The sequence below is a fragment of the Hipposideros armiger genome, unplaced genomic scaffold (assembly GCF_001890085.2).
Source record: "Hipposideros armiger isolate ML-2016 unplaced genomic scaffold, ASM189008v1 scaffold_61, whole genome shotgun sequence".
Taxonomy (NCBI): domain Eukaryota; kingdom Metazoa; phylum Chordata; class Mammalia; order Chiroptera; family Hipposideridae; genus Hipposideros; species Hipposideros armiger.
Window position 1 is genome coordinate 3355057 of NW_017731411.1, and position 7086 is coordinate 3362142.

General features: G+C 39.5%; 1 pseudogene; it reads right to left on the reverse strand.

Moving 5' to 3' along the window:
• Window positions 1-5909: 5909 nt before the first annotated feature.
• LOC109382165 (ubiquitin-conjugating enzyme E2 variant 1-like) lies at window positions 5910-6438 on the reverse strand (annotated as a pseudogene).
• Window positions 6439-7086: the final 648 nt, after the last annotated feature.

The window sequence follows — 7086 nt, forward strand, 5'->3', positions numbered from 1 at the left end:
AAATACTTGTTACTTTTTGTTTTTTATTTTACTTTATTTTTATAGTGGCCATCCTAATGGTGTGAAGTGATATCTTCTTGTGGTTTTGATTTGTATTTCCATAATGATTAATTTTTCATTTTTAAAATATTATAGATTCACAGAAAGTTGCAAAAATAGTACAGAGAGTACCCTTCACTAAATTTTCCCCAATTCCTTTGATATTCATCCAATATATTTTCATTCCTTTTTGTTGCTAAGTAGCATTACATGGTATGGATGTACCATAGTTGGTTTATTCATTCACCCTATAGATGGACTTTTGGGATGTTTCCAATTTGGGGCTATTACAAGTAAAGCTGCTATGAAGATTCATGTACACATTTTTGTGTGAACATATGTTTTCATTTCCCTGGGATGAATGCCCAGTAGTGTAATTGCTGGGTCATGTGGTAAATACATGATTAGATTTTTAAGAAACTGCCAAGTTATTTTCCAGACTGGATGTACTATTTACATTGCCACCCTGAGTGTATGGGAGATGCAGTTTGTATTGTTACTATTTTTTAGTTTAGCTATTCTAGTATATGTGTAATGATATTTCATTGTAGTTTTAATTTGCATTTCCCTAATGATTAATGATGTTGAACATATTTTATGTGCTTATTTGCCATGTTTATATCCTCTTTGCTGAAACGTCTGTTCATGTCTTTTCCCCTTTTTTATAATTGGATTGTTTGGCTTTTTACTGTTCAGTTTTAAGAGTTCTTTATAGATTCTACTGTAGATACAAGTTCTTAGATATGTGGTCTCCAAATATTTTCTCCCATTCTGTGAGTTGTCTTTTCACTTTCTTGATGATGTCTTTTGAAGTACAAAAGTTGGTTATTTTGATGAAGTCTCAGCACCCTCTTTACACCACTCCTCCCCAATCTCTTCAACCATCACCTCCACTTCACTTCAGCAATGAACCTTGATTTCACCTGAAGCTGATTGAACTCGTTTCTTAAACTCCAGTATTCTACTGAGTCCAACCTCTTGCCCTTCTAACTTTCTTTCTACCTGTTTCTACCACATCTATTCTGTAAACCTTCCAACACCTCCAGTTCCTCAGTTCTGTTTTCTTAACAGCATCTTTCACAAAAATTTAAACATTTTGATGAAGTTCAATTTATTGGTTCTTGTCTTTAATAGATTGTGCTTTTGTGGCTTGTTTAAGAACTCTTCACCTAGCCCTAGGTCCCAATGATTTTCTCCTGTATTTTCTCTGCACATAAATCTATGATTCATTTTGAGTTAATTTTTGTATAAGGTATGAGATTTAAGTCGAGGTTCATTGTTTTGCCTTTGGATGTCCCAATTCCTGCAGCAGCATGGAAACACTATACTTCCTCCACTGGATTGCTTTTGCACCAAGTTGAAACTCAATTGGACTTGTATGATTTGTGTTAGTTGTTTGTTTATTTAAAGTATTCCCTTTCCAACACCAATCTGAATTTGATGTTTATCAACTTCAGTCACCTTTAAAACTAATAATACACATTTATGGTTCCATAAGTATTACATGTTGCTATAGACTAAGTGTGTCCTCCAAAATTCACATGGCGAAACCTAATCCCCATTGTGATGGTATTTGAAACTGCGGCCTTTGGGACGTGATCAGGTCATGACAGCAGAGCCCTCAAGAATGGAGTTAGTGTCCTTATAAAAGAGACCTCAGAGAGCCTCCTTGCCCCATGTGAAGACACAGGAAGTGGGCTCTTGCCAGACACTAAATCTACTGGTAACTTAATCTTCTACCTCCCAGTCTTCATAACTGTGAGAAATAAATTTCTGTTTTTAAGCCATCCAGTCTGTGGTATTCTGTTATAGCAGCCTGAACAGACTAAGACACATGTTTTTAGACTTCATATAAGTGATATCATTCTGTGCATATAAATCTATAACTTCCTTTTTTTCTTTTTTCTTTTAATATTGTTCTTGAGATTTAGCTGTTTAGGCAATAGATCTAGTTCAACTGCTTTAGCTGCTATATGGTATTCTGCTATGTAAAGATACACACTTTAACATTAGGGGGTTCCCAATTTTTTACTGTTTAAAAACAAAGCTGCTAAAAGTGTTTTTAAATTTAATTTTAAATTTATATTTTTGGGGGCCGGCCGAGTGGCGCGATGGTTAAGAACTGGCTTGGGATGCCAGAGGGCCCCGGTTCGGATCCCACATATGAGGGCCAGTGACACTGCCCTCCACAGCTAAGATGCTGAACAACAGCTCAACCTGGAGCTGGGCTGCCCGTGAGTCGCCGGCGACGGCGTAGGCTGCAGCCCCTGTGGCAGTGGGTTGCCATGGGCTACCATGTGTAGCCAGCAGCCAGCGTGAGCGGCCAGCAGCTGCTGTGAGCGGCCATCCAGAAGCCGGCGACTGATCTGCCTCGCCCAGGAAGAGCGCAATGATGGTGCCAACTTGGGCCAGTGAAGCAACGTCCTCCACAACTAGACTGAAGAACAAAACGACAGCAACTTGTCTGTTCCCCTTTCCCCAATTCCCCAGCACCGTTCCCATCCCCCCAATTCCCCAATAAAAATCTTTTAAAAAATTATTTTTTTTTAACAATTGTGGTTTTTATAGTTCAATGGCATTAAGTACATTCACGTTTTTGTGCAACCATCACCATCTTTTTTTTTTTTTAAGATTTTATTGGAGAATTGGGGGAGGAGAACAGCATTGGGGAATAGGGGAAGAGGAACAGACAAGTTGTTGCCCTTTTGTTTTTCAGTCTAGTTGTGGAGGACGTCACTTCACTGGCCCATGTTGGTATTATCATTGCGCTCTTTGCAGGCGAGGCAGATCGGTCTCCGGCCATTGGACGGCTGCTCACGGCAGCTCATGAAAGCTCACGAAAGCTCACGCCCGCTGCCAGCCAGCCCTACTGTAGCCTACGCCATCGTTGGCAACCCATGGCAGCCCAGCTCCAGGTGGAGCTGTTGTTTATCATCTTAGTTGTAGAGGGCGCAGTGTCACTGGCCCTCACGTGGGATCTGAACCAGGGCCCTGCTGCTCAGAGCTGGCGTCCCAAGCCAACTCCTAACCAATGCACCACTTGGCCAGCCCATCCACCATTTATCTTCAGAACTGTTTTCATTCTTGCAAAACTGAAACTCTATACCCATTAAACAATAACTTCCCATCCCTCCCCCCCCCGCCAGACCCTGACAGTCACCATTCTTCTGTTCCTATGAATTTGACTACCTTAAGTATTTCATATAAATGGAATCATACGGTATTTGTCCTTTGGTCACTGGCTTATTTCACTTAACATATCACCAAGGTTCATCCATGTTGTGGCATTTATCAGAATTTCCTTCCTTTTAAAAGTTGAATAATATTCCATTGTATAAAATATTCCATTTTGTTTATCTGTCCCTTTGTCAATGAGCTCTTGGGTTGATTCTGTTTTTTGGCTATGGTGAATAATGGTGCTATGAACATAGGTATACAAATAATCTGTTAGAGGCCCTGCTTTCAAATCTTTTGGATATACACCCAGAAGTGGAATTGTTTGATCATAAGGTAGTTCTATTTTTAATTTTTTGAGGAACTGCCATAATGTTCTTCATAGCAGTTACACAATTTTACCTTCCCATCAATGAAATACAGTATTCATATATATCCTTGTATACATGAGAACATCTCTAGAAAATGTATCTAGGAATAGAATTGTGGGATGTATCTGAAACTTTATTAAACTTTGCCAAATTGTATTCTGAAGTGATTGTACTAACTTACAATCCCATGAGCAACGTAGGAGAGTTCCCACAGTTCTGTATCCTTAGCAGCACTTAGTATTGTCAGACTTGAAAACTTTTGCCAATCTGATGGGAAGATTTCTTTTAGGAAAAAAAGCTTTACAAAGTCCCCTTCAGTTTACTTTATAAATACAAGCCTATTTGTTTTCATATGGGATTTGAGTGTAGGAAAGGGGACATTGAGGCAGGTGTGACAGTTTGGTAGACTTGGCCATTCGAATTCCATTGGTATGAGGATTAAGGAGCCTCTTGGGAAAAACTGTAAGAGGCAGTGAAATATGTCTTGTAGTTGTTAATGGAGGGATGTGAGGGTAGGAATGAATGCCGGGTTAGTTTCTACAAACAAAACCTTTTTGTCAAATTTGTCAATACATCCTTTTAGGAACCTAAGGCAGTGTGTTACAGCAAAAAGAGTATGAGATTTGGAATGAAAATCTGATACAACTGTATCAGATTCCCAACTTGGTTTTATACCAGTCCTATGATGGTGTGTATTTTACTTAACATTTTTAACCTTTAATTTCCCTGTCTGCAAAGAAAACGTGGACCAGGTGTCATCCTACTTTGTCAAATTGAGTCCTAAATCTAGGTAAATCACTTGGCACTTAGTAGATTTGCGCAAATATCATTTCCATTCCTTCCTCTTTGCCTTTTTGCTTAGTTTCCTTTGCTCTTTACAGAGCTTGCCTTTGAAAGACTGATATTTTCTTTTTTCCAATACTTTTCTAGGGAATTCTCAAACATAGTCAATGGACCAAAAAACTGAGGCTTGCTGTATCAATTTCCCAAACTGTTAGAAAATTATATTAGGTATCCAGAGCTGATAAGGCAAGAATAGCTATTTTTTAATCTGATAAATTGATTTTGTACCATTCCCTTAGACTTAAAGAAGTTATCCTTCTTTTTCTGAGTACCATTGACTCTTCCCAATTTGTTTTATAGGGTCATTAACTTATTCTGAGATTTAAATGAAATTTTAAACTTTTATTTATTGTGTCTAATATTTGCTGTCAAGTGAAAGAACAGAATAGCTAGACAAAAGATGTAGATGGTTTTATAAGTTGACATGTTGTCATGTCCTGTGTGGCAAGGGCAATGGGAAACGAGAGGGGCGACGCAGAGGGAGCACAAGAGACAGAGATGAGGCTAACGTGGGACCAGGGGGATCAGCCTCATGGACTGAGCCCCGAATCGGGGCTTCCTATTGTAGGGACCAAGGACGAGACCCTAGGCTAAACAAGCTCATTTCGGAGAGTACCCCCGCCCAGAGGAATTTAAAAAGCTCCTGCTTCAGCAAAAGCCATAACAAAGTATATAGCTTGTTAGGAAAAGATAAACAAGTCATGTTTTATAGCCCGTCAAGAAGATAAGCAAGTTATGTATTAGCTCGTTAAAAATAATAACCTAACTGTGTTTTATAGTTTGTTAAAATAAGATAAACTAACCATTTTTCCTTTTTACACACTAACTGCTTTTTTTTGCTTCTGTATCCAGCTTCAGCTATAAATTCCTTACCCACCAAGACTTAGGTGCTGATCTCTCCTCTTGAGAGACAGTCCCAGGTCTGGTCATAAAGTCTCTGGAACGAAAATCTTTTGTGCAAGTTTTGTTAAGGAGCCGTAAACCTAACAGTATGACTTTTATTGAGAAAATATCAAAGTAAGTGAAACTGGATTACTCAAAGATCCGTGTGTCACGTGCCTTAAGGCTATTTTCCATTAACCAGCTCCCATTGTGTTCCAACAAGTACTATGCCTTCATACAGCCTGCACAGCCCCCAGGACAGTGCCATTCTGCCGTGTCCTATACAAATAAAGGGAGATGACCGAAATCATTCCACCGGGTCTCAGCGTTCTGAGACACTTCTTCAGGACCTCGTTAGATCAGGGGTTAGTGCGGGTGGGGTGGGGGTGGTCGTGGACGTAGCTGTAAGGCAACAACATGTTATTTTTGTTGGCTGGGTCACATTTAAACATAGATTAGATTTATTATGGGTGCTGTCTTTTTTTGTTGTTGTAGCACAACATGTATTTCAAATGAACAAAAAATTAGTATAATTTACAGTATCTTAAGATAAACTGCCTTTGAATGGGAACTTCCTTTCCAGTACTTAGAGGTCTACAAGACATATCTAGAAAATTTACTACTGTGGAAAATGAAGACTGCTTAAATTGAATGGGGGTAGGGGAAGGGCCTGTGGTTTTTCTTTTTGATTAATTGCTGTAACACTGTCCTTCCAGTGGCTGAGGGAGTTTCATATTTTCTTTAGACATCATTAGGCGCCAAAGCTCTTGCAGGACAACTTTGATGCTATATGAATTCTGCTATTTTGCTAGCACTGATATGGCTCTTAGGTCCACCACTCCATTAGAACTATTAACTCCATATTAATTTTTGTTACAAATCTTACAAAGGGGGGTGCTTCTGAGTATTTAGGTCCACATTCTATTTTAAGGCTGTATATTCGGTTTTCATAAATTGTTCTTGGAGGCCCAATTATCATCCCTGTCCATCTTGTAAGTGTCATGTCTTCGTCATCTTCTAGACCCCAGCCAACTGTGCCATCTCCTACTCCTTTCTGGCCTTCTTCAAATTCTTCCAACAGTCAGAAATTGCGAGGGACTTTTACTCCCAAGCCCGTGGTGGCTGCCATCTTGCATCCTGTCTTTTTTTTTTTTTAACTTTATAGGGGAACAGTGTGTTTTTCCAGGACCCATCAGCTCCAAGTCAAGTTGTTGTTTTCAATCTAGTTGTGGAGGACGCAGCTGAGCTCCAAGTCTAGTTGTGGAGGGCGCAGCTCACTGGCCCATGTGGGAATTGAACTGGCAACCTTAGTGTTATGAGCACTGTGCTCTAATGAACTGAGCTAACTGGCTGCCCAGGTGCTGTCTTCAAAGCAGCCCTTTGTGCCTATTATGCTGCCAGAGGGGTTGGTTAGTACATCTTCTAATACATAATACAATCTCTGATACATAAGATAATGTCCTTATCTCACATTTGAAATGCAGAGAATATGCATATTAAGCCAGCCTTTATATGAATCACTTCTTGGTGCATATTTACTACAACAGATTTATAATCTATTATCATAATTTTCTCCAAGCAACTATTAGGCACTGTGTACTCAAAGTTTGAATCCTAAACCAAGAGAAAGACACAAGTTCTGCTGGTTTATTCATTCATTCAGCAGACATTTGTTGAGCAACTTCTAGGTGTGGGAGGCATTGAGATTGCTGAATGGGACATGGCATGGACCCCACCCAAGAGAGTCATGGTCTTAGCACCAATAAGGCTGTTGTTG